The sequence below is a fragment of the Sorex araneus genome, chromosome 2 (assembly GCF_027595985.1).
Source record: "Sorex araneus isolate mSorAra2 chromosome 2, mSorAra2.pri, whole genome shotgun sequence".
Lineage (NCBI taxonomy): Eukaryota > Metazoa > Chordata > Mammalia > Eulipotyphla > Soricidae > Sorex > Sorex araneus.
The window spans coordinates 238,971,861-238,999,034 of NC_073303.1; the positions used below are offsets into that span (position 1 = coordinate 238,971,861).

Genomic DNA, 27,174 nt, shown 5'->3' on the forward strand with positions numbered 1-27,174 from the left:
GCTCTTGCCTTGAATCCATAGGACCCGGGTCCATTCGTAGGCTCCCCATAGGGTTCTCCAGTCTTGCTGGTGTGATTCCTGAGTGCAGAGTCACTAGAACCCCTGAGCTTTGCTGGGTTTGTGGCCCCCAAAACAAGAACAGACCAAATAAAACCAAAGCAGCCTCAGTACCGTGATGGCAGACCTCTCACCCCAACTTGGGGGGTTCTGAGCGGTATCTGGCCGTATTCATGTTCCCTCCTCCTTTTAGAAAAGTTTTGGGGCACCCTCAGAAGATGGGGTGATGGCATCTCTAACAGGAAACTTCTGCAAAGGGCTGGGTCACAGAGCAGAGTGGGGTTGGAACTTTTCATGCTCATTGCGAGGAGAACAGCCATGACAATAACACCCAGAATAGCCTTATTTTGTTCATGGCTGACTAGGTTCCATCCCAAGTACTAATAAGGGTCTCCAGAACCCCGCAGGCTCACACCAACCCCCCAAATGGTGTATTTAGAATTTCCAGGTATGGAGATTGCCTGGTCTTGGGCTCTTTATGACTGTTTTAGCCAAAGTTCTTTTCAACCCGCTCCTGATTTCTCTTCTGGTAGTTTCACTCCAAACTTTTAGAGATGCCGGAGTTGAGTCTGGCCTCTGCTACCCTCCTCCACAGAAAACCGAGGACTTGGTTCCTGTACCGGTATCCTAACACCTTCGCAGTTTTCCGTGGAGGAAGGTGGTGGAAGCAAGACTCAGCTCAGCATCTCCAAGTTTGGCGTGAAGGAATCCACCATGGTAGCCTTTGGTTTGAGTTTCGGGGCCCACACCCGGCGATATTCAATGGTGACCCCTGCCCCTGCACGATGGAATCACTCCTGACGGTGCTTGGGGGAGCGTATGGGCTACAGGAATAGACCCTGGGTCACCCCATACAAGGCAAGCCCCTTTCCGGGTCAGTATTTGATTCATGGCCCTAGGCTGTGTGCTTAATCCTTAATGACCACATACTTAACATTGAAGCAAAGCCAAGGGTGGAAAATTCTTAGAGAAATGAGCCTGGGGAGAGACCGAAACACCCACAGCACCATCTTGTGGCGTTTCACCAGAACAACCGGAGCCTGAATTTTCCCATGCTCAAGATTTCCTTAAGAAAGCCCTTTCTTGGGGCTGGAGCAATAGTACAGCTGGGAGGGCGTGCCTTGCATGCAGCCGACCCAGGTTCGATTCCCAGTATCCCATATGGGCCTCTGAGAACTGCCAGGGTTGATTCTTGGTTGATCCCTGAGTGATTCAGGAGTGATTCCTGATTCAGGAGTACCCCCTCTGCATTCTCAGATGTGACCTAAAAAGGCAAAAAAAAAGAAAAAAAGCCCCTGGGACTATGCAGCCGGAACAACAAAATAATCTACCTTGATCATGGCCACCAAGGTTCAATCCCAGGTACTCTATGGCTCACTGAACCCTTTGGGTCCACACCCTCCCCCCCACCAAAAAAAATCCTCCATGCCAGAGTGAGTAGGGCGTTTGCCTTGCATGCAGCCGACCTGGGTTCAACCCCCGCCATCCCATAGGGTTCCCCAAGCACCATCAGGAGTCATTCCTGGAGGAATCCCTGAGCATCGTTAATCTCAGCAGGCAGAAATAATGTTTTTAGAATTTCCATGGAAGGAGATTGCCCAGTCTTAGACTCATTATTACAGTGTTAATTAAAATTCTTCTAACCCACCCCCTGTTATTCTGACCACTATTACCCTTACCCCAGACATCTGGAGATGCTGGAGGTGAATCTGGCCTCTGAAACACTCCTCCACGGAGAACAAAGGACTTGGGACTTCTCATATGTCTAGGAACCCCAAAACTCTCAGGAAGGAGATGGCATCCTCAGAAATGTGGGTTGCTAGGATATGGGGCTGAGGGGTTGGAGACCTTGTGAACCGGTTGGTTTGAAGGGATGGTCCTGCAGCAGGGCACAGCCTCTCCTGTGTCACCCTGTTCGCTCTCTGGCAGCTGGCTCTGGAGCACTGCTCACTGGGTGTCCCTCCACGCAGAGAGAGAGTGGGGCGAGCCCCAGGCAGCACAGACACCCGGACACAGTTCACCAGTTTATTCTCTGACCCAAGGCCCAGCAGGCCGAGGGCAGGGCTGGAAGATGCTGGACTCTCTCATCCCCTCCAGCTCTTGGCAGGTGTAAGCAAGTTGAATCCACCAGAGGAGGCCTCCTCTTGGCCCAGGGATCCCTCGAGAATGATAGTGGCACATGGGATCCAGGGTCACTTCCCAATCCCCACTCCACCCCTCCCCAGGCCACACCTCCTGACCTGGCTGGGTGATTGGGGGAGGGGGTTAAAAGCAGGGGTGGGGCAGCATCTGGAGTGGGGCTGAGGCGGTGGGGGAGGGGGGCACACAGCTTTGCAGGAGTCCCCAGTTACTTCTGGAGTTCGACTTTGGTTCCGACACTCGAGGAACCCCCACCTGCTCTGCTCCCCTAAATGTCAGGGGAAGCCTCCAGCCATCTTGGGCTGACCAGGAAGGAATCCGGTGGTCAACAAGGAGGTCCGGAAGCACCAGAGTTTTGGGGGGACAGGACAGAGAGGCAGGTTTGGGGGGCCCTGTATCAGCTCAGAGCTGGAAGTCCTTTGTATGGGGTGTAGGGGTGCTAAACTTCCAGCTAACCTTTAGCTGAGGCCCACCTCCCCCCCAAGAGAGGAGGGGAGAATTTAGGGTTTCCCCAGGGGCTGAAGAAGGAAGAAGATTCCTCTTCTCTGACCTTGAGGCAGTTGCAGAAGATAATTAGGGCGGCTGGAGGCCTCAACACCATCAGTGCCCCCGTGGGGTCTTCCCATCTGTCCCCCCTCCCACGACCCCCGAGACTCTCAGCTACTGAAGCAGACTGGCCCCACTGGAAGCCAAACTTCTGGTCGGACTGTCCGAAGCAGGTGTCCGCCACTTTGAACAGCTGCAGGGCTCGTCCCTGGGTGGCGCTGAATTCCAGCAGGGTCTCGGCCTGGCCCTTCCAGAACTGCGGGGGTGCAGGCAGGGCGGGTCAGGGGCGTAAAGCAAGGACACAGGGATCCCCCTGTGCTCTCCCGTTGCCTGCTCCTCGGACCCAGCAACCATCCTGGGGGGTCCTGAGCGCAGAAGCAGTCATCTGGTTGAGGCCCAGCTCCTGGCCTTCAGCCCCCTGCAAGCACAGCGTGGGGCCCTGGACCCCGAGGCCACATCCCGCCTGGTGGTTGAGTTCTGGCACAGGCAGGTGAAGGTCTGCCTGGCGCCAGCGCTCAGCCTCAGCAGGGACAGGAAGGTCAGCTTCATGCTGCTCAGCGGGGCGCCGTCAGCGTCCCCTTAGGAGAACTGCCTGTGTCTGGCAGGAGAAAGGGCCAGCGGGCCGCCAGGGGCAAGAGCCGGCAAGCCCAGGCTCTTCCTCCCGTTTGCACTTACTATTCTCTTTGAATACCTGGCGTGCTCAGGGATGACTCCTGGCGGGGTCAGGAGATATATAGGGTGCTCAGGATCGAAGCATGGTCAATGTGTGCAAGGCCAGCGCGTCCCTGCTGTACGTCGCAGCGGTACTGCTGTGCCTCTTTCCCTCTAGAGATGCCTGTGCTTTCTCCCTAGTGCGTGCTTCTCTCTAAACCTTTCTTTTTAAAATATTTTTATTTTTTTATTAATTGGCCGTGAGATAAAGTAACAAAAATTTCATGTTTGAACTTCCATCATATGGTCATCCAACACCCATTCCTTCACCAGTGCACATTTTCCATCACCCAAATCCCCAGTATTCCCCAACCCCCACACTTTCCATACCTCCGCCTCTAGGAAACCCCGAGTCCCGAGTTGCTGCCCTTCTGGCTGCTGATCAAGCTGTTTATCGGCCAGGATCTCATAGACTCAGAAACAAACCTCAGAACCCAGTGGCTTTTGGCAGAAATGTGTCCGGACAATGCATTAGGTTTCCGGCACCGGACCACCCCAGGTGGGAATGGGTTTCGTGCTTTGGCCTGTTTCCCCTGGCGGCTAGGTTGCTGCCACCATCTTCCAGAGGCCTAGGGACAACCAGGAAGGGGCCCGCAGTGATGAGGAATTCGGAGCCTCATGGGACGGGGGCAGAACCAGTCCATTAGATTACAGTTTCCGGGAGCTATCACAATAGCACAGCAGGTAAGGCACTGGCCTTCCATGTGGCTGACCCAGGTTTCGATCCCAGCATCCCAAAGGATCCCCTGATTATCACCAGGACTAATTTGCTGGGAACAAAACTTCAAGCCATTTCTGAGCATTATCAGTTGTAGTTCCAACATGATTTAAGAAAGAAATAGATTTACCCTGAGCTTTGGGGTATGGGGGAAACTGAGGAACAAAGTTGTACCCCACATGCTCTTGCAACACCAAAGTTTCTTTCCCCACAGGTTGCTAGAAAACAGAGGAATATCCTGGCATAGGGCAGAAGATTCGTTAAGAGCTTCTCCCCAGTGTGGGTACAGCAGACGTGCGTGTGCAGGATTGCAGCCTGGCCAAAACCCTGCCCGCAGTGATGCACAAATTGTTGTTCCTCAAAAGGCCTCCTGACGTGCCGGCAGAGGTGCTGGGGGTGACTGAAGACTCTGCCACACTCCATGCAGGTGAGGGACTGGGTCGTCTGGTGAGTCTGCAGGTGGCCTCTGAAATAGGAGAGGAAGCGGTAGGCCTTCCCACAATCAGAACACTAGAAGGGACTGTGGTTCCTGTGCGCCACCAGATGAACCAGGAGGATGTCTGGGCTGCGGAAACATTTCTCACAATGTGGGCACGTGTAGGGCCGCTCGCCTGTATGGATACGCATGTGCTTGTTCCTTGCAAAGCTCCCCAGGAACCCCTTCCGCACTCTGGGCAGACATACGGCCTCTCCCCAGTGTGGGTCCATCTGTGCCTACGCAACGCTGAGCTAGTGCTGAAGTTTTTCCCACACTGCTGGCAGTCATACGGCCTCTCACCGGTGTGGGTCCGGCCATGCTAATGAGGTTTGAGCTAGTTCTGAAGCTTTTCCCACATTGCTTACAGTCATACGGCCTCTCACCGGTGTGGGTCCGGTTGTGTGTACGCAGTTCCGAGCGAGTCCCGAAGCTTTTCCCACACTGCTGGCAGTCATACGGCCTCTCACCGGTGTGGGTCCGGCCATGCTAATGAGGTTTGAGCTAGTTCTGAAGCTTTTCCCACATTGCTTACAGTCATACGGCCTCTCCCCAGTGTGGGTCCAGCTGTGCTTACGCAGTTCCAAGCGAGTCCCGAAGCTTTTCGCACACAGCTTGCAGTCATACGGCCTCTACCCGGTGTGGGTCCGGCTGTGCGCATACAGATTCGAGCTAGTCCTGAAGCTTTTCCCACACTGCTTGCAGTCATACGGCCTCTCACCGGTGTGGGTCCAGCCATGCTCATGCAGGTTTGAGCTAGTTCTGAAGCTTTTCCCACACTGCTCACAGTCATAGGGCCTCTCCCCGCTGTGGGTCCGGCTGTGCTTACGTAGGTCCGAGCAAGTCCTGAAGGTTTTCCCACACTGCTCACAGTCATACGGCCTCTCCCCGGTGTGGGTCCGAATGTGCTTACGCAGGTCCGAGGGAGTCCCGAAGCTTTTCCCACACTGCTCGCAGTCATACGGCCTATCCCCAGTGTGGGTCCGACTGTGCGGACGGAGAGATGAGCGAGTCCTGAAGCTATTCCAGCACTGCTTGCAGTCATATGGCCTCTCCCCGGTGTGGGTCCGGCTGTGCTTAGGCAGAACCCAGCGAGTCCTGAAGCTCTTCCCACACTTTTCGCAGTCATACAGCCTCTCCCCAGTGTGGGTCCAGCTGTGCATAAGCAGCTGCGAGTGAGTCCTGAAGCTTTCCCCACACGGTTCACAGGTGAATGGCCTGATCCCAGAGTGCACTTTACCATGTTCGCGCAGCATACAGGGATACTGGAACTTCTGTGGACACTCAGGGCATTTAAAGGGCCTCTTGAGGTCAACATGGATCTCGGCATGACCCTGCAGGTATGTGGGGTAGCAGGAGCCCTTCCCACAGAGCTCACACACATAAAGCATCTCCTCATGGCACTCCCTGATGTGACGCGGCAGCAGGTTGGTGACACTGAAAGTCTCCCCACACACTTTGCCTTCTTGGGATGTTGGGCTCCAGGAGCCAGCACCCCACAGAGGGCATTGCCTGAGGGCACCAAAGGTGGGAGAGGGGGTCCCCTCAGCGGCCGGGCAGCAGATGCCCTTCTGAACGAGGTCACGTGGAAGAGAGCTATGGGAAAGTGTTGGGGGGTGCCTGGGAGAAGAACATTCTGCAGAAGAAGTAGCAGGATTTTGGGGTGCAGTTAGGCTTTGAGTTTGTCTCGAGGTTCCTCTGGCTTGTGCAGGAGCTTCGTAATCATAACCGAGACTGTTTGGCAAGAGGTATCTGCCAATGATGAGACACAATGAGTAGAAAAGCAAGATCATCCCAAGGGCTGAGGCCACAGGAGAGAGAGAGAGCGGGAACTGTGCTTCATGCTGCCCCGGACCCATCCCCTGCACACCATCAGGTCCCCTAGCGCCCCAGTATTGATTCCAGATCATAGAACCAGGAGTCAGGAATACGAAATGCTTACAACATGAAATAATAAATGAATATCAACAATCAATCACCAGCCTCCATCATGTTTTGTTTTCGTTTTTTCGATTGGGATTTATTTTTTTCCTCCTACTTGGGGCCTCACTCTGCTGTGCTCAGTTTCAGGGTCTACTCCTAGCTGTGGACACAGGAATCACTCAGAAGCAAAGCCTTGGAAGCCCAAAACCATGTTGGAGATTAGACCCTAAGCACTGTACTATAGCCTCAGGAATGACTCTAGGGCTTCTTGAATATTCCTCTGAATAAATGCTTGATTAATCATTCATCAAAGCCTTACATGCAGGGCCCAATTTTAAGCCTGTAAATGGTGAGGTGGCATATGGGGACTTGGAGAAGGAACTTCTCTCCGAGAAGGGTCCTGGGTGGAAACCACTTAAGAAGCCAGCAGAGGCTGCCAGCCTTGCCCCAGGACCCTCACCTTGCATGACTCAGGTCAATTCGGACCCCATACTCTGGCCAGGAGGGATTCCTGAGTGCAGAGCCAGGAGTCAGCCATGCTCATCATGGATGTGGTAAATAGAGGAGGCCCCCACGAGGGACAGTGTGAAGGGGACACTACTCCGTCCTGCACTAGTTTGACACACTGGTTTTACTTCGAAAGACAATGGAGACTCCCAAGATGTTTCCAGCCACCCCCCTCCCCAACAACAACACACTCCTCCCTTCCCCCCTCGGCCACTTCACTCACTTCTGTTGTCGTTTCTGTGTGTGCTGCTGGTCACTAGCATCGGGAACATCTGCTTCTCTCCCAAATGATTGCAGGAATCATTGCTCATGAACTCCACAGTGCTCTCTTCACTGAACAACTTATTCTCCAAGACAAGACACGCCCAAGAGCACCACTGTCTTTTCCTGGAGAGAAACCGTCTGGAACAAGCAGGAAGACAATTCAGTCCCCAAGGAAGACTGTGGGGAGGGGTAGAGGAATAGGACAGCCGGGATGGCACTTGCCTTGGACACAACTGACCCGGTTCACTCCCCAGCACCCAATAGGCTGCTCCAAGCAATGCCAAGCCCCAGCCCTGAGCATCACCAGGTGTGTATATCAAAGAAAAAAGATGCTCTGCGGGAACAAAAAAGAACTGGAATAGGACTGATGCAACTGGTTTGCTTCAACAGACATGGAAGCAGCTGCCTTGAATGAGGTGGGTCAGATTCCCGCACCCCACAGTGTCCCTTGAGCATGAACAAGAGTGTCCCTGCAACGCCAGGTGTGGGGCCTGTGCCCCCAGGAAGAAGCTCCAAGGTAGCACAATGCCTGGCATGCTCCTGGCCCCGAATATAATCGTGGGCACCAGCTCCCTCACCCAGCACTATGGGGTTCAGCCCAGGGACCCCCAATCATTGGGGGGACCAACCAGCAACATTAGGATCACAGCAAGAGCCAGAGGTGCAGGCGGTGGCCCTGACACCCCGCTCTACCCAGTGTGGCCCTGAATCAGAGAAAAGGCAGTTAGGCTGAATCCGTCTGCCTGCCCAGGAATGCCCCGCGCCTGGGCTAGGGTGCCTATAGACAGGCCCCTCCTTCCCAGCAGCCCTGTTCCATGACCCCATCGGGAATGTGGGCAGCAGACTCCGTGCCCTGAGCAGTGGGAAAGGGTCGTGCCTGAGCCTCACCCACGAAGGTCAGGTGCCTGCAGGCCTCCAGCATCACGTCTCTGTACAGGCACCTCTGAGCAGGATTCAGCAAAGACCACTCGGCCCGGGTGAAGATCACAGCCACGTCCTCAAAGGATACCGACTCCTGAAACACACACAGATGCCAGTCAGCCAGGTCCCTCTGCATCGCGGGGGAGTGGGGAGCAGCGAGATTTAGGTGGGCGACATTAGGATCCTGGGTTTTACTTTAATCTACTTCATTTATTTATTTATTAATTTATTTTTGGTATCTGGGTCACACCCAGCAATGCACAGGGATTAATCCTGGCTCATGCACTCAGGAATCACTCCTGGCGGTGCTCAGGGGACCATATGGGAGGCTGGGAATCAAACCCGGGTCAGCCGCGTGCAAGGCAAACGCCCTTCCCACTGTGCTATTACTCCAACCCCTACTTTAATCTCCTTTAAACAATCATGGTCCCCACGGGGAACACCAGGATGTGTGCAGAATGCAGAGCTCAGTAGCAAGTGCTGCGAGGCACAAACCATGACAGCACCCGGCCAAGACACGTATGGAATCTCTGAGGGGTCTTTCAAAAAGAGTGACAAAGGGACGGGGCTGCAGCACAAGCACAGGAAGGACAACATTTGCCTTGCACATGGCGGACGTATATTTGATCTCTGGCATCCTTAAAGGTCCTTGAGCTGATCCTTGAATGGAGAGAAAGGAGTAAGTCCTGAGCATCTCTGCGAGTGACCCCAAAAGCAAAAGTGGGACTGACAAAGAGAATCTTTGTTCAAAGAATGTGGAAACTGACAGGGCCTGGTGACTAGCCCTTCCCATTCACCCCCAAGAATTGGTGGGTTACCTAACTGCATCATGTGGGGAAAACCACTTCACATTCCCAACACCTAGACCAAGATTCCTGTTATAAAGTGATGCCTAAGAGACGCTTCTGTGGTCGGAGAGATAGTACACTCTTTAGGGTGTTCACCTTGCACACTGCGACCCGGGTCCAATTCCCAGTATCCCATATGGTCCCCACGAGCACTGCCAGAAGTAATTCCTGAATGCAAGGCCAGGAGTAACTCCTGTGCATCACAGTTGTGACACAAAAAGCAAATAAATAAATAACGAGTTAACAAAAAAGGAAGCTTCTGCTCAACTCCTCAGACCCCAGAGACTCGTTGCTCATATAGATAATTCTGGGCGACCTGCAGGATTCCCTAAAGGCCTGGAGAGATCCTGCTATCTGTCATTGTAGCTTCAAGGGGCCTAACAAAGGCCTCCAGGAAGACTTGCTTATGGGGCAGGAGCAATGGCAGAGTGGGAAGGGCGCTGGCATTGCATGCTCCAACCAGGTTCTATCTCCAACATCCCATTAGGTCCCCCAGGATCCCCAGCCGAGATCCCTGAGCTCAGAGTCAGGGGTCATTCTGATGTAGGTGGGCAGGCAGATAGGGAAGGCCCCTCCCCAGGTGATGACAGTAAATTTCCTGGGAAGTAATAGCTTTGAAGTTGCAAAGGCCAACCTTGCAGAGAAACAGGAACTAAGGCTTGATAAGACCCTCATCTATCTATAGCAACAGACCCAGAGAAGGCCTGAAAGACACAAAAAGCCAGGAAAGGAATTTCAGAAAAGACCACCACCACTCCCAACTCCTTGGCAAACTTCTTAGCAATGGATTTTTACCTAGGTTGAAGCCACACTTGGGGACAGTTTGGAAAATCTCCATAGAGGCCACCTTGTACAAAGGAAGGGAGTTCATAGGATGCCTGAGTGCAAAAGCTGCCTGCCCGCACTTGGCCAAGCACACGAGGTGCCTGAGCACATGTGTTCCCAGCATCTCCCCTCTTGAGATGTGGATTTTCATGCTTTCCTGTCTAATGCTGGGATGTGTGTAGGGGCTCTCTCTGGCTTTGGAGAAACCTGGGTTCACTCTTGAGCTGTTTCTCTCCGCTCTCTCTGACTCTCTCTTCCTCCTCGCTTTAGAAACCTCCAAATAAAAACTGTAATTTCACTGAACTACTACTCCTGAAATTCCTTTCTGCAAGATGAGAGAGGAATCCTGAATCCCTAGGTCCCAGGTGGCAAAGGTGGATGGGGGAGATAGTGACCGTCTTTCTCCTCCCCACTTCACATTAGTTCCTTGTGGAACACACTGACAGCAATCCTAAAGACTTCTTTGGCTAAATTTATATAAACAGAAAGCACTAATGATTTGACCTTTCTGTCTGCATCATGAAAGTCCCCATAACAACCCTCAAGGCAGGGCAGGAACAGCTTCTGGGTAAGACCTCTGGACTTAACCTTGAGAACAGACTCCATCTACTTTCCTCAGGCTTGTCCTCTCTTGCCTCTTTCTCCTCATCTGCCTGCCATCACACCTTAGCATCAGAACTCAAGGGGTTCATTGGGGGGTCACCACAGAGGTGAAACCCACCTATAGGCTGACTGGCATGGAAATCTCAGCCACTAACCAGTATAAAAGCTGGGAAAAGAGAGGAAGGGCAGATAGGACAGTGGGGAGGCACTTACCTTGCATGAGGCCAAACCAAGTTCCATATCTGCCATCCCATAGAGGCACTAGGACCCGCCAGACGTGATCCCTGATCACAGAGCCTGGAGTCAGCCCTGAGCACCCACCGTGTGAGGCCCAAAAGACACAATTATCATCATCATTATCATCATACTCATAAAAATGAAATAAGCCCAAACTCACCATCTTACTTCAGCAGGTCGGAAGTCAGGGGACAGTGGATCTGGGCATATGAAGAAGCTACATGGGGAAGCTTCCAGACTTGCTGCAAGAAAAATAACGAGTATGTTAGTACCACGGAGGGTTCACTCCAGAGTGGGTGGGTTCTTCAGAACTGATCTGCAGACAAAATTCAGATGCTTAAAAGTTCATCAGTTTTGGGCTGGAGTGATAGCATAGAGGATAGGGTGTTTGCATTGCACGGATACAACCCAGGTTCGATTCCCAGCATCCCATATAATCTCCCCACACCACCAGGAGTAATTCCTGAGATCTTAGTACCAGGAGTAACACCTATGCATCGTCAGGTACAACCCTACAAGGAAAAAAAAAAAGTTCATGAGGCCTGAGCGAGAGTAGTGTGAGGAGGGTGTGGCCACCAGTTTGATTACCACATCCTATAGGTCACCTGAGCACCACCAGGAGTAATTCCTGAGTACAGAGCCAGGAGTAACCTCTGAGCATTACCAAGTGTGGCCCAAGCAAAATGAAACAATCCAAAAAAAGTTGTTCACTCTTAAGTACCCTGAAACAGGTTAATGGAATTGTCTTGCAGACAAATGCGGAGGGTTTGAATTCCATCACCTCACTGGGTTCCCATAGCCCTGCCAGAAGTGATCCCGGACTACAGAGTCAGAAAGGTTTGAGCATTGCTGGTGTGACCCTTCCCCCAACACCCAAAAGTAGAAAAGTTCATTAAAGTGCTGGAGCAACATCAGAGAGGGTAGGGCGCTCCCTTTGTGTGCAGCTAACCCAGGTTCAATCCCCTGCATCCCAGAGGTCCCCCTAGCACCACAAGGAGTAATTTCTGAGTAATGCCTAAGCATCGCTGGGTGTGAGCCCCCCACCCCCTAGAAAGTAACTTCATTAAACTGTTTAGTTGTTGGGATCAGAAGCCTCGGGTGTGATGTCACTCATCCCTCCCTTCCCCGTTTCCCACTCCAAGACTCCACTCTCCCTCACCTGGTCCCGATTGCTTCCTCCTGACCGCCTGGTCTAATACCTAGGCCGGTCTTCGGGCTCCGGGCAGTGCTTCTGGATCTGGAATCTGTCTGACTTATCGATCCTCCCCAGGAGCCGGTGGCCCCGCGGGTACAGCGCTATGCTTGGCCGCGTTCAGGTAGCCAAGAGCCGGCTCAGGGCTGGGGCCTCTTCAGCAGCGGTTATTTCCCCGCCCCCACCGCCGATTCTCTACCTCTGATTGGATAACAGTGAGACCTGGTGAGATGGAAAGGGCCAATCAGATGCATTTTAGATTACCTGGCGCCCCACCTTTCCGCTTTCACAGGCTTACATCCTTCCAAGTCCTTTCAGATATCAAGTAGGAAAAGGCATAAGGACTAATGCCTTTAAAGGCATAAGGATGTCCAGGAAAACATCCAAACAGGCTGTCCCAGATGCTGCTGAGATCCCACACCACAGCCAGGGGGCCTTTCCCTTTGTTGGACACAGAACAGGGCAGGAGCAACTCCATCCTGCCTGGTTCCTGTTTCACCTTTTGTTTTACTTAAACCTTTTTGTTTTTGGGGGTTGGAGCAATAGCACAGTGGGTAGGGCATTTGCCTTGAACTCAGCCAACCAGGGTTTGATTCCCAGCATCCCATATAGTCCCCCAAGCACCACCAGAAGTGATTCCTGAGTGCATGAGCCAGGAGTAACCCCTGTGCATCTCTGCGTCTGACCCAAAAAGCAAAAAATAAGTAAATAACTAAATAAATAAAAACCTTAAAAAAAAACCAACAAAACCTTTTTGTTTTTCTTAAAACCCCTGCTTCACCCCCACCCCACCCCCACACACACACATCTGCAAGAGAAGTAGAATAAATGACCTGCAAACTCTCTTTGGCAAAGAGTTTATAACCGCTATTCAATGTCTATAGAAGCCACCAACACAAAAGCAGGTTGGATACCTGCCAGAATATTCTGAAATCGTGTCTAGATCACCTATCTGTAACTCCTTGTTTGTACTATTTGAAAGTAGGTTTTCTTCTGAATTATGAAACTTGCATTTTCATTTATGTTTTCGAAAAAATTCATCAGTGTAGGCTATGATATAAGCACTGACTTAAATATGTTAAATATGCGACTTTTTCCTTGTTCAGGGTCTTGCTTGGGCCTGTGTGCCTAGAATCTTGACCTCAGCTACCCGGCTTAATAAACTCTGCTTCAGTGTTACATTACCCACTGAACTTTTTGTGTGGGTTTGGAGTGTTAGTGCACGGTCCTGGATCTCCGACTGCCAACAAAAAACACGCAGGAATGCAATCAGCAAGCGGGTGTGAGGAATTGGCCCAGAACAGACCGTAGGAATTAGTTTAGCTTTCTCAGTGTGAAGGACTGGCCCAGGACAGACCACAGGACTCTTTTTAAAGGAGCGTGCATGGCAGAATAAGTTCATGCAGAACAAGTTCTGCATGGCAGAACTTGTTTTTCTGACCCTCAGTAAGGAATTCGGATACAGGTGCCCTGGGTCACAAGAAAGGTGGTGATCAGACCAAATAACCAGATGCCTCTCATAAGACCATGTCACTGGACCCATGACTGCCCCCAGAGCCGGGACATTCCTGAATATAGGCGCGAATGCTGATCTCTAAAACCATAGACTATGGGGTGAAGTCTTTTTAAATGGATTGATTAAGAAAGTATGTATTATTACAAATCTATTGGCTATGAAAGGTGCGGGCTCTGCTGTAAGGCCGGGGAAGGCCTATATAAGATCTCCTTTGGAGAAGCTCGGGGTCTTTTGCCCAACCTACTGGACCTGTGTGTCTGCTTAGGCAGCAGGACCCTGGCTAGCCAGTCTTACAATAAACCCTGCTTGCTGTTAGCAGTCTCTGGAGTCTCTTTGTCGGTAAGGGAGATCTCAATCCTCGCCCTAACAGCGGGTAGTTGATTAAGCTGGCTAGCCAGGGTCATGCACACACACACAGCGACACACAGGTCCCATGTGCGAGGCAAGGCCCCGACCCAGGGTGAAGGGGTTACTTAGATAGGCCCATGTCGGCTGTTACAGGGAAAGGGCGAAAGCCCGTGCCTTCCCTAGCCAGTAAGTTCATAATTCGACATGCCTCTCCCCCCAATCCCTTTAGGCCCATCTACTTGTCCAGTTGTCCAGTCTATAGATTTATAAGTCACAATTGCATAAACACCTACACGGGTCCAAGGGCTGAGCCGGGCCCGGGAGGCTGTCTGTCTAGATTATACCCTCATATGGTTGTAGCTCAGGAGCCCGCACATTCCTCTTGGAGCAAGCAGATAGCAGAGGCTTGAGTGGAAATACACGGTTTTCATTGTCTTTGGCCCCACCCAGGGCAGATCTGCCCTAACAGGAGAGGGGGAAATAATCAACTCCAGACCCTAACACCTTGCACACGGCTGACCTTAGTTCTCACCTCTCCCCATGAGAATCATACCAGGAGTGATCTGAGAGCACAGAACCAGGTGTGCCCCCAAAACATAAGAAAATCAGAGTCCCTGCTCTCTTAATCAGTGGTGTCTGGGAGAATCTAGACGTCCAGCCCATTAGGGAGAAAATCCCTCCAGCTCCTGGTCTCCAAGTGTGAATGTGAATGTGAATGTGAGGAATTAGCCCAGAACAGATATAGGAATTAGTTTAGATTTCTCAAGGTTCTTTTCACAGGAGCCCACATTGCAGAATAACTTCTTTTTCTGCCACTGAGCAAGGAACTCAGATACAGGCGCCCCAGCTTGCAAGTCAGACCAGATAACCAGATGCCTCTTAGATGCCTCCTACAAAACCCATGCCACTAGACCCATGACTGCCCTAAAACCCAGGACATTCCTGAACATTGATACAAATGCTGATGTCTAAATCTATAGACTAAGGAGTGATGTCCTTCTAAATGGATTGGTTGGGAAAATATATATCATTACAATCTATTGGCTATGAAAGATGCGGGCTCTGCTGTAACGGCTGGTGAAGGCCTATATAAGATCTCCTTTGAAGAAGCTCGGGGCCTTGCCTCGCACCCGGGACCTGCCAGCTTAATAAACTACCTGCTTGCTAATTGCATTCCTGTGTGGTCCTTATCTGCGGTCGGAGATCCAGAACCGTGCCCTAACAGTAAAGAATCAGATTCCTCACACATTGTTCTGGGATGGGAGCTGGGTCAAGTGGGAACCTAAGACACTTCTCAGAATTCTCTGGGGGAGAGGGGGTCACACTAGGCAGTGCTCAGGGTTTACTTCTAGCTCTGCTCTCAGGAATCACTCTAGGACCAAGGGACTAGATGGGATTCCACGCATCAAACCCAGGTTCGCCGCCTTCAGGGCAACTACCCCCTCTCCCCCAAGTCACTATTACTCCAGCCCTAAATTTTAAATATCTGGGAGCAAAGGATTGCTTGCAGAGAATACGGTAGCACACTCCTCTTCACCATAAACTGTTGCGTGAACGTTCGTGCAGTCACAGGTGCTGAGACAAGGAACGCGGAAGAAATGTATGTCATGGTGGGTCCAGGTGCTCTCTGACTCTGTGACCAAGGTAGAAAGCTCAGTAATCTCCTTTTTTTGATCATGGTACCTCTAAATGGCACAATACAGTGATTTCATCAATGGTATCAAGAGAAGTTACAGAAGGAACATTGAGGTAGCAAAACATGCATTATTTCCTTGCATCTGAAGGCCAGTAATATTGGCCTCTGGAAAGAAGATACAAAACCAAAACCTCAAAACCTTTCTTGGGGGATAAGCACTTGGATTTACATCCCAAATACAAGGCTGTGCAGGCACCTGACATCTACATCTCAAACCCTAGTCTGGGCCAGAGCCAGCAATCTACAATGTCAAGGATTAGGCCTAGGTGATCAGGTCAAAGGTCAGACAGGAGATCTTTATGTCAACGACCGGCCAGGCTTCTCTGAGAAAAGGAAAACTGCCCCTTTCAATATACTGAGATTATTTTCTGAAGACACCTTGATGGGGGAAAGTGTTTTTTTTTTTTTTTTGGTTCACACCCGATGATGCACAGGGGTTACTCCTGGCTCTGCACTCAGGAATTACTCCTGGCGGTGCTCAGGGGACCATATGGGATGCTGGGTATCCAACCTGGCCGGCTGCCAGCAAGGCAAACTATGTAAAGGACTCAAGAAGAAGAGAAAAACAATATTTCCAAGTCAACAGAACACAAAGAAAGAAGTAAAAATAAACTCAGAGGAATGGGAGCACTGTCATGGGAGTAACCCAATAAACCTAATCTACCTGAGGCTATGTTATCCTACACTCACAGGTCCTTTGTCACTTTTTTTTTTTATTTTTGGGTCATACCCAGCAATGTACAGGAGTTACTTCTGGCTCTGCATTCAGGTGGTACTCAGGGGACCATATGGGAAGCTGGGATTCGAACCCGGTTCAGCTTGTGTGCGAGGCAAATGCCCACCCATCTGTAGTATTGCTCCAGCCCCACCTTTGTCATTCTTTTCCGGGTAGAAGGCCTGTTCCCAGTTATCCACAGGTGTCTGGGTGGGGCGTTGTCTGGGAGGTGGGGATATGGCTCCCAGCACTTCCCAGGAAACGGGGCAGGGGGAGGGTGTTGAGCTAGATCCAAGGCACTACTTTTATCCCCCTGAGTGCCTCTGCTGCCTGTGGATGTAAGGGGACCTGCCTATTGGCATCTGTGGGTGTTTCAGGAGTCGGTATCCTTTGAGGACGTGGCTATGAACTTCACCCGGGCCGAGTGGTCATTGCTGAAATCTGCCCAGGGGCGCCTGTACAGAGACGTGATGCTGGAGGCCTGCAGGCACCTGGCCTTCGTGGGTGAGGCTCAGGCGTGACCTCTCCCTGGGGCTGAGGACACAGAGCCTGCTACCCACTTTCCCAAGGGGGCCACAAAATGGGGCTCGGGGAAAGAGGGTGTCTGGGCACCCTGGCCAAGGCGCGGGGCTTAGCCGGGCAGGCAGACGGGTCCATGATTAAATGCCTTTTCCCTGATTCGGGGCCACACCTGGATAAAGCTGGGTGTGAGGGCCACTGCCAGTACCTCCAGCTCTAGCTGTGACCCGAACAGTTCTGGTTGTTCCCCCCAGTGTTCAAGGCCCCAGGCTGCACCCAGCAGTTCTGGGTGAGGGAGGTGGTGCCCAGGATTTTATTGTGGGCCACAAGCATGCCAGGCACTGTGCTAACTTGGAGCTTCTTCATGGGGGCACAGGGCCCACACAGTCATTGAGTGCTGGGCTTTCTTTGTTTTTTTTTGGAGGGGGGGTTTTCACACCCACTGTTTTCAGGGCTAACTCCTGGCTTGAGCAAAGGGATCACTCGAGGTGGGATGGGGGTGCTTTATGGGATACCAGGGATTAAATTGGGGTCAGCCACGTGCAGGTGAGGTTCCCTAACCACTGTATTATCATCCCCGCTCCCTAGGGTTTCTGAAAACAACTTTGAGGGTTTTTTTTATCTGGGGTTTTGGGGAACCCATACTCGGCGATGCTCAGGGATCACTTATGACAGTCGTCAGGGAACCCCATGGTTCCCTGACCAGGGTGCCGGGGATCTAGCTTAGAATGGCCGCCTGCCAGGCCAGTGCTCCTCCGCTGGCCTTTCTTCCCGGTCCCCGCTCTTTCCCGATTCCTCTTGTGCCTAGTGAGGGGTGTCCCTGGGTTGTCAAAATGCCTCATCTCACACCTGGGTCCTGATGCTGCTGTTTCTGTTTCTTATGGGGAGTGGTTGCTGGAGGTCAGACCTTCTAGCACTTTCTAATCTGCATCCATTGAGTCAAAGCCAGAGGAACTCAGTCTAACAAACTTGTTTGTTTAGTTTTAGGTTACACCCAGCAGTGCTCAGTTGTTATTCCTAGCTTTTTGCTCAGGACTTGAAAGGCCGCCTTGGCATGCTGTAGGATCTCATCAGTACCTAGGAGAGCCTGTTTGGATGTTTTCCTGAGCCTTCTGCTACCTGAGGTCAGAAAGGACTTAGAAGGATGTGAGCTAGTGGGAGCAGAAGGGTGGAGCACCAGGTCATCTAGGTCTATCTGATTAACCCTTTTGTTCTCATCAGCCCTCACCGTCATCCAATCAGAGGTAGAGAATGGCGACTGGGGGCGGGGAGATAACAGTGGGCCTAGAGAAGGCCCCAGGCCTGAACCTGCCTTAGCTCCCAGGGCTCTGCCCAGCTTGGCTCCTGGACCCCCAGGGCCATCAGCTCCTAGGCAATGGCTCTAAACTAGACAGATTCCAGATTAGGAAGCACTGCACGGAGCCAGAAGATGGCCTAGGAATTAGACTAGGTGACCAGGAAAAAGTAATCGGGACTTGGTGAGGGTGGAGACTATGGAGTGCGAAAAAGGGGAGGGATGGGATGATTTTTTTTTTTTTTGCTTTTTTGCTTGGATCACACCAGGGAAGCTAGTGGTTACTGCTCGATCTGCACTCAGGAGTTACTCCTCGTGGGGCCGGAGCGATAGCACAGCGGGTAGGGTGTTTGCCTTGCATGCGGCCAACCCGGGTTCAATCCCCGGCATCCCATATGGTCCCCCAAGCACTACCAGGAGTAATTCCTGAGTGCAAAGCCAGGAGTAACCCCTGAGCATCGCTGGGTGTGATCCAAAAAGCAAAAAAAAAAAAGAGGAGTTACTTCTCGTGGTGCTTGGGGGATCTATGGGATGCCAGAGATTGAACGTGGCTCAGCTGCATGCAGGGCAAATGCCCTACCTGCTGTACTATTGCTCCAAACCCTTAATGGATATTTTCTTTCTGGTTTTTTTTTTTTTTTTTGTCTTGGGTCACACCCAGAAATGCTCAGAGCTTCCCCCAGGCTCTGTAGTCCGGGATCACTCCTGGCAGGACTATGGCTATGGGGCCCCGGTGGGGTGCTGGGGATCAAACCCAGGTCATATTTCTTGTTTTTTTTTTTTTTTCTTTTTGGGTCACACCTGGCTCTGCACAGGGGTTACTCCTGGCTCTGCACTCAGGAATTACCCCTGGCCATGCTCAGGGGACCATATGGGATGCTGGGATTTGAACCTGGGTCGGCCGCGTGCAAGGCAAACGCCCTACCCGCTGTGCTATCTCTCCAGCCCCAAACCCAGGTCATATTTCTGTAAGACAATCACTTTAACGGGTTTCAGGGCCTCTAAAAGTGAACAACTTTTGTTTGTGGGCCACACTGGTCATGCTCAGGAGTTACTTCTGGCTCTGCACTCAGGAATTACTCTTGGCAGAGTTTGGAGTACCCTATTGGATGCCAGGGACTGAACCTGGGTTTGCGGAGTGCAAGGCAAATGCTCTCCACACTGTACTAGTGCCCTGGCTCCTTCATTTGGAATCTTTGTTAAGTCAGAGGGTCAGTGTACCTTTAGCAAGCTGCCACAAGTATGGTAAAACATCGGTGGCTGGTCAACTGGACAATAATCCTCTTAGCTGCTTAGACCTGTGTATCCGCTATTGTGTCAAAGTTTAGAGACACTGATGAATCTACAATAAATGTCCATTCATAATGAATGTCAGGGTTTTCATTTCCCAGAGGAAAGCATCTTTGTTTATTCTCTCGCCCCTGGATAGTGGAAAAGTGAATCTCTCTGCCTCAGGCACTAGGTGACCTTTCATTGCTGACAACAATGTTGAACATTGCTGCCTGACTCCCATTCCTCATAGCCCTAGGATCTGTAATAAACATCTTTCAATTTTTCCTGGAGGTTGGTTAACTCAGGTGAGTGTTGCAGTGAAAATGATGGTCACATTGAGTTACACATAGATTTGGTCAAGAACATGTGGGTGACTCCTTCCCAGGTGAATGGTTCCTTGTTTGTAGTCAAGAATATCATGATCCACTGGTGAAGTAGTAGTACAGCGGGGAAAGCTCTTGCCTTTCACATGGCTGACCCGGGTTTGATCTCTGGCATCGCTTTTGGTCTCTGAGCACTGCCAGGAGTGATTTCCTGAGTCCAGGGCTAAGAGAAATCCCAGAGCATTGCTGAGTGAGGCCCAAAAACAAAAATAGGAAAATATCACTTATGATATTCAAATATGATAGAATATCCGTATGCTTAAAAAGAATTAGGGCAACATGTCACAGCAGGAGTTAAGGTTGTTGTAGCTGAAAAGCATTTTCAGGTACCTCTATAGCAAAGTTAGGAAAACAAACTTAGGTGCCAAGGTATAGTATTTTCAAATCAAGTGATGATTATTGAAGGGAAACAAGGGGAAATCCTTTGGCATGAGAAGGGTGTGCTACAACTTATCAGCTGCCAGTGAAAGAGTGTAACGTCTCTTGATCCAAATCTTGGAAAATCACTTTGGGGAATACCTCAAACTGGATGGTTAAAAAACTGTGCCTGTGGGGCCAGTGCAAGTAAGACACTTCTCTTGCACATGGCTGACCTGGGTTCAGAGCCTGGCATCCCACAGGGTCCACAAAGCCCTGCCAGGAGTGATTCTTGAATGCAGAGACAGGAGTCAGCCCTGAGCATCACTGTGTGTGGCCCGAAATTTTTGCATCAGAGCAGAAGCTTAATAAAGTGAACTTGGGCTGGAACAACAGGAAAGGCTCTTGTCTTGCACAAGGCTGACCTGGGTTCAATCCCCGGCATCCCATTATGGTCTACAGCCCTGCCAGGAGTCAGCCCTTAGTGCAGAGCCAGAAGTCAGCCCTGAGCATTGCCAGGTATGCTCCCCCCACCCTAGATTTTATTTAGTGAAAAAAAAAAAAAAGAGGCTGGAGTGATAGCACAGCAGGTAGAACGTTTGCCTTGAAACGTGGCCGACCCGGGTTCGAATCCCAGCAACCCATATGGTCCCCTGAGCACCTCCAGGAGTAATTCCTGAGTGAGAAGCCCGGAGTGACCCCTGTGAATCGCCAGGTGTGACTCCCCCCAAATATAAAGCGAAAAGAAAAATGAGCTATTGAGTTTGTACAGAAGTCATTCCAAGAAAACGAACCTTCTCAGAGTTCCAGAATGAAATTCTAAAGAAGATCAGATGGGAGGAGACCAATTTCCTGCCTCTTCATCTTGTCATCACTGGCCTTTCAGGCACTCGCTGTGCTTCTTAGAGCCCTCTTTAAGTCTTTGTTCCAGAGACTGTAGATGAAGGGGTTCAGCATGGGGGTGACTACCGTGTACATCACCGAGGCGTTGGCACTGTCACAGGAGCTGCGGGAGGCGGCAGAGCTCAGATTCATGCAAATGCACGTGCAGTGGCAGAGGGACACCATGGACAGGTGGGATGTGTAGGTGGAAAACACCTTAGACTTGCCCTGAGCCAACGCTATGCCGTGGATGGAAGACACGCTCTTAGTGTAAGAGTAAAGGATGCCCGAATGGGGTCCGCCACCCAGCACCCTAATGGCAGCGTATGGCACGATGTCATTCAGCAGAGTGTCAGAACAAGCCACTTGAGCCACTCAGTTGATTTCACAGAAAAAGTTGGGGATTTCCAGAACCATGCAGAAGGACAGTCGCAGCATCATGAAACTTTGCAGTAAGGAGTTCAGGCACTCGTGATCCAGCAGCCCAGAACCAGCAGCCCACAGATCTGGGGGTTCATGATGACCGTGTAGTGTGGGGGTGGCAGAGGGCCACAAAGTGGTTGTAGGCCATCACAGACAGCAAGAAGTTGTCCAGTATGGCGAAGATGATGAAAAAGTGCGTCTGGGTGATGCAGCCCTCATAGATGGCTTGGCTTTTCGTCTGGATGTTCTGTAGCATCTTGGGGACAGTGGTGGAGATGAAGCAGATGTCCACCAAGGACAGGTTAGAGAGAAAGAATTACATGGGCGTGTGGAGGTGGAGGTGTATGTTGACGGCCATTATGATGAGGAGGTTCCCCAAGATCGTGCCCAGGTACATGGACAAAAAAAGCCGAAGATGAGAGGCTGCAATTCTGGCTCTCTTGATAATCCCAGAAGGAAGAATTGTGAAACTCTAGTATAATAATCTTTTTCCATGTGTAGGTAACTACCAGGAAATGGGAAAATTAAAAACACGATGACTAGTTTTCTCCAAACAAAACATGACTAACATAAGTTGAAACTCCCCAAACCCAGTTTGACCCTCCCCCCCAAAAAAAGATGCTGGTAGGAGGCACCCAGAGCCTGTGCTCACTGACCCCCTGTGTCCCTCACATGAAATTGGCCTCATGGTCCAGTCAAAAGCCAAGAGGCTGGTCCAGCTCCTTCCTACGAGGGGAGAAGGTCAGTCATGGTGTTGGGACGCAGGTGGGCCGGGATGAGAGAGGCTGGATCCTGGGAGAGGGCAAGGGACTCACAGGCATGGTGGGAGTTTTGGCTTAGGGATTTCAGGGACAATGTGTAGCCTGACTAAGGACTGAGATCTAAGCAACGACTAAGGTCAGTGACTCAAACAGAGACAAATGTGCCAGTGTCAGGAACAGACTCTGCAGAAGTTCAGTGGGAAAGGCTCAGCTGGATTTTTTTTAAGAGAGAGAGAGAGAGAGAGAGAGAGAGAGAGAGAGAGAGAGAGAGAGAGAGAGAGAGAGAGAGAGAGAAGCAAGATCATTTTCTTTTTGTTTATCTTTTTGGGCTACACCCACAGTGCTCGGGGCTGATTCCTGGCTCTGCATCCGGGAGTTACTCCTGACTGTGCTGAAGGGGACCCTATGGGATTCTGGGAATCAAACCTGGGTCTGCTGTGTGCAAGGCTGTATGCCCTCCCCACTGTACCATGGTGGGGGCCCCAACAAAATAGTTTTTATAGAAAATTCTTTAGAAAGGGGTAGAGAGTAGTACGCGCTGTGGAGAGAGCACAGGCGTCTCTACAGGGAAAGAGGCTCAGTTTGGCCACAGCGATGTCCAGCAGGGATGCGCTGGCCTTGTACTTGTCTATCGGGGTTCGATCCCAGGCACCCCATAGTGTCCCCTGAGCCCAGCCAGGAGTCATCCCTGAGCCCCACCAGGTGTGCAGAAACAAACACAAAGTGCAAACAGAAGGAAGAGCCAGGGCTGGCCGACCTGACCCTGGCAGCCCGCTGGCCCCTGACTCCTGCCGGGGCACCAGCTGTTCTCCTGCGTGGACGCAGAAGGCACCTGTTGAGCACCGTGCGGGTGACCTTCCTGTCCCTGCTGAGCGCCGCCCGCCGGCTCCAGGCAGACCTTCTCCTGCCAGTGCCAGAACTCGGCCACCAGGCTGGACGCGGTGCGGGGTGCCAGAGCCTCGCACTTCCCTTCCAGGGGGCCTTATGCCAGGAGCTGGGCCTCAACCAGATGGCAGGGCCGGGCTTTGGGACCCCCAGGACGAGTGCCAGGTCCACAGAGCGGGCGGCGGGAGGGCACAGTGGGGTCCTCGCGTCCTGCACTGTACCCCGACCCGCTCTGCCCGCAACCCCTCGGTTCCGGTAGGGCCAGGCCAAGACCCTGCTGGAATTCAGCGCCACCAGGGAAGCGTCCTGCAGCTGCTCCACAAGGCAGCCTCGAACTTCAGACAGGACAGCTCGACCAGAAGTTTGCTTCCAGCTGGAGCCCCTCTGCTTGGGTAGGAATCTCCTTCCTGCTTCAGCCCTCAGGGGGACCCCAAACCTCTCCCCTCCTCTCTTGTGGGGCACAGCAGAAGTTTAGCTAGAAATTTAGCATCTCTGTACCCCATACAAAGGACTTTCAGCTCACAGATGGTACAGGCCCCCCATAACCTGCCTCCTGCCCTGTCCCCCAAAACTCTGCTGCTTCCGGACCTCCTTATTGACCACTAGATTCCCTCCTGTTCAACAGAGACTGCTCGTTGGCTTCTCCTGACATTTGGGGGAGCTGGACAGTTGGGACGGTACCTGAGTGACGGAACAAAGTCGGACCCCAGAAGAGTGGGTGTTCAGGGGTTACCCCAGATCCCAGTGGTGCTGCCTTCATTCCTGAGGGATCTGTGTGCCAGAGGAAGCTGCCTCTGGTGGATTCAACTTGCTTATACCCGCCAAGGTCTGGAAGGCATGAGAGAGTCCAGCAACTTCAGGCCTTGCCCGCGCCCTGCTGGGCCTCACATCAAAGAATAAACTGGTGAACTGTGTCCAGGAGTCCATGCTGCCTGGGGCTCACCCCACTCAACCTCAGCGTGGAGGGACACCCAGTGAGTTGTACTCCAGAGCCAGCTGCCTGAGAATGAACAGAGAAGCACAGGAAATTCGAAATACATCACTTCTGCCTAGGATGTTTTTTTTTTTTCCTTTTTGTTCACATCTAGCGATGCTCAAGGGTTACTCCAGGCTCTGCACTCAGGAATGAGTCCTGGCGGTACTTGGGGGACCCTAAGAGATGGCCGGGGTTGAACCTGGGTCAGCTGTGTGCAAGACAAATGCCCTACCCACTGTACTTCAGCTGTTTCACCAAGGATTTTTGCGGGGGGTTGGAGGCTTTGGTGTGGGCCCACAGGGTTCTGGGGAGCATTGAATACCTGGGATTGAACCTGGTCATCCATGACCAGGGCAAGATAATTTTGTTGTTCTCTTCGCTTTGAACAAGAAGAGTTCTGAACCCGCTTTGCTCTGTTTGACTCAGCCCTTCGGAAAGGATTCCTGTTATAGTCAACCCCACTTACCTCCAACTCACGTTCTGAGGGTGCCCCAACACTCCTCTACAAGGAGATACAACTCAGAACATCCCAAGACGGGGTGAGGGAATCCACCATCAAGGCTCTGAGGCTGTTTTGCTTGTATTTGATTTGTTCATAGTTTGGGGGCCACAAACCCAGCAACACTCAGGGGTTCACCTAGCTCTGACTCATAATCACTCCTGCATGGAGAGTCTTTATGGGACTGTGTGGGGAGTCAAAGAAAGAACCGGGGTCCTGTAACTGCAGGCAAGAGCCCTAACTGCCTTGCTCCCTCTGCAGCAGCCCAAACGGCTGGCTTGGTCCTTAATGATCCTATACCTAACACTAAAGCAAAGCAAAGGGCTGGAAATCTTAAACTTGGGAAAACGGGCTGCGGCAGTTCTGCCAAAATGCCAGGAGATGGCGCTAAGGGCGTTTCCGTCCCTCCCCAGGGACATTTCTCTAAAAACTTTCTCCCTTGGGTTTGCTTCAATGTTAGGTATGGGGTAATTAAGGATCAAGCACACAGCTTCATCCAGTGCAGCGGGAGCTGAGAGGTTAGAACCCTTGCCGTTGCCTCCACAGGACCGTCATCAGTCCGTTGGCTCCCCATATGGTGCCCCAGTCGTGCCTAGGGGGATTCCTGAAGGCAGAGTCAGGAGTGTCCCCTGAGCACCTCTGGGTGTGGCCCGAACCGTAACCAAACAAACAAACAAGAAAATGAAAACAAGGCCCCCTCAGTCCCTTGATGGCGAATTCCCTCACCCCACTTTGAGAGTTCAGCTGCACCTGTGGAAGTTGTGTGCTTGATCCTTAATTACTCTATAGATAACATTGAAGCAAAGCCAAGGGTGGAAAATTCTTAGAGAAATGAGCCTGGGGAGGGACAGAAACGCCCACCGAGCCATCTTGTGGCATTGCAGCGTAACTACCGCGACTCAATTTTCCCAGGCTGAAGACTTCCAGCCCTTTTCATTGCTTCAATATTAAGTATAGGGTCATTAAGGATCAAGCAAGTCGCTTGGGTCTCTGCAGCCGGAGGAGAGCCTTTAGGGCTCTTGCCTTGCATTCATAGGACCCGGGTCCATTCGTAGGCTCCCCATAGGGTTCTCCAGTCTTGCTGGTGTGATTCCTGAGTGCAAAGCCACTGAGCTTTGCTGGGTTTGTGGCCCCCAAACCATAAACAAACCAAATAAAACCAAAGCAGCCTCAGTACCGTGATGGCAGACCTCTCACTCCAACTTGGGGGGTTCTGAGCGGTATCTGGCTGTATTTATGTTCCCTCCTCCTTGTAGAAAAATTTGGGGGCACCCTCAGAAGGTGGGATGATGGCATGTGGGTTGACTATAACAGGAAACCTCTCCAAAGGGCTGGGTCACAGAGCAAAGTGCGGTCGGAACTTTTCGTGCTCATAGCGAAGAGAATAGCCATGACAATAATACCCAGAATTGGGCCGGAGCGATAGCACAGCGGGTAGGGCGTTTGCCTTGCATGCGGCCGACCCGGGTTCGATCCCCGGCATCCCATATGGTCCCCGAAGCACCGCCAGGAGTAATTCCTGAGTGCAGAGCCAGGAGTAACCCCTGAGCATCGGTGGGTGTGACCCAAAAAGCAAAAAAATAAAAAAATAAAAAAATAATACCCAGAATAGCCTTATTTTGTTCATGGATGACTAGGTTCCGTCCCAAGTACTCATAAGGGTCTGCAGAACCCCACGGGCTCATACCAACCCCAAAAATGGTGTATTTAGAATTTCCAGATATGGAGATTGCCTGGTCTTAGGCTCATTATGACTGTTTTAACCAAAGTTCTTTTCAACCTGCTCCTGATTTCTCTTATGGTAGTTTCAGTCCAAACTTTTAGAGATACCAGAGTTGAGTCTGGCCTCTGCCACCCTCCTCCACAGAAAACAGAGGACTTGGTTCCTGTACCGGTCATCCCCACACCTTTGCAGTTTTCCGTGGAGGAAGGTGGTGGAAGCAAGACTCAGCTTAGCATCTCCAAGTTTGGCGTGAAGGAATCCACCATGGTAGCCTTTGGTTTGAGTTTCGGGGACCACAGCCGGCGATATTCAAGGGTGACCTCTGCCCCCGCACTAAGGAATCACTCCTGATGGTGCTTGGGGGAGCGTATGGGCTACAGGGATAGAACCCGGGTCACCCCATACAAGGCAAGCCCCTTTCCGGGTCAGTATTCAATTCATGGCCCTACGCTGTGTGCTGGATCCTTAATGACCACATACTTAACATTGAAGCAAAACCAAGAGTGGAAAATTCTTAGAGAAACGAGCCTGGGGACGGACCGAAACTCCCACAGCACCATCTTGTGGTGTTTCACCAGAACTACCGGAGCCCGAATTTTCCCACGCTCAAGATTTCCTTAAGAAAGCCCTTTTTGGGGGCTGGAGCAATGGTACAGCGGGTAGGGTGTGTGCCTTGCATGCGGCAGACCTGAGTTCGATTCCCAGTATCCCATATGGGCCTCTGAGCACTGCCAGGGTTGATTCTTGAGTGATTCCTGATTCAGGAGTAACCCCTGTGCATTGCCATGTGTAACCCAAAGAGAAAAAAAAAAAAGGCCCTTGGGACTATGCAGTGGGAGTAGAGCAGTTAGGGCTCTTGCCTTAAGTCACAGGACCCTGGTTCTTTCTTTGTCTCTCCATACGGTCCCACCATCATGCCAGCGTGATTCCTGAGTCAGAGCCAAGAGAACCCCTGAGTG

The 27,174-nt window shown here is 51.6% G+C and overlaps 2 pseudogenes; both read right to left on the reverse strand.

The window, feature by feature from the left end:
* Window positions 1–2,471: 2,471 nt before the first annotated feature.
* On the reverse strand, window positions 2,472–6,037 carry LOC129401811 (zinc finger protein 433-like; annotated as a pseudogene).
* A 14,911-nt stretch (window positions 6,038–20,948) lies between these two features.
* LOC101549569 (olfactory receptor 7A10-like) lies at window positions 20,949–21,866 on the reverse strand (annotated as a pseudogene).
* Between the last annotated feature and the right edge of the window lie 5,308 nt (window positions 21,867–27,174).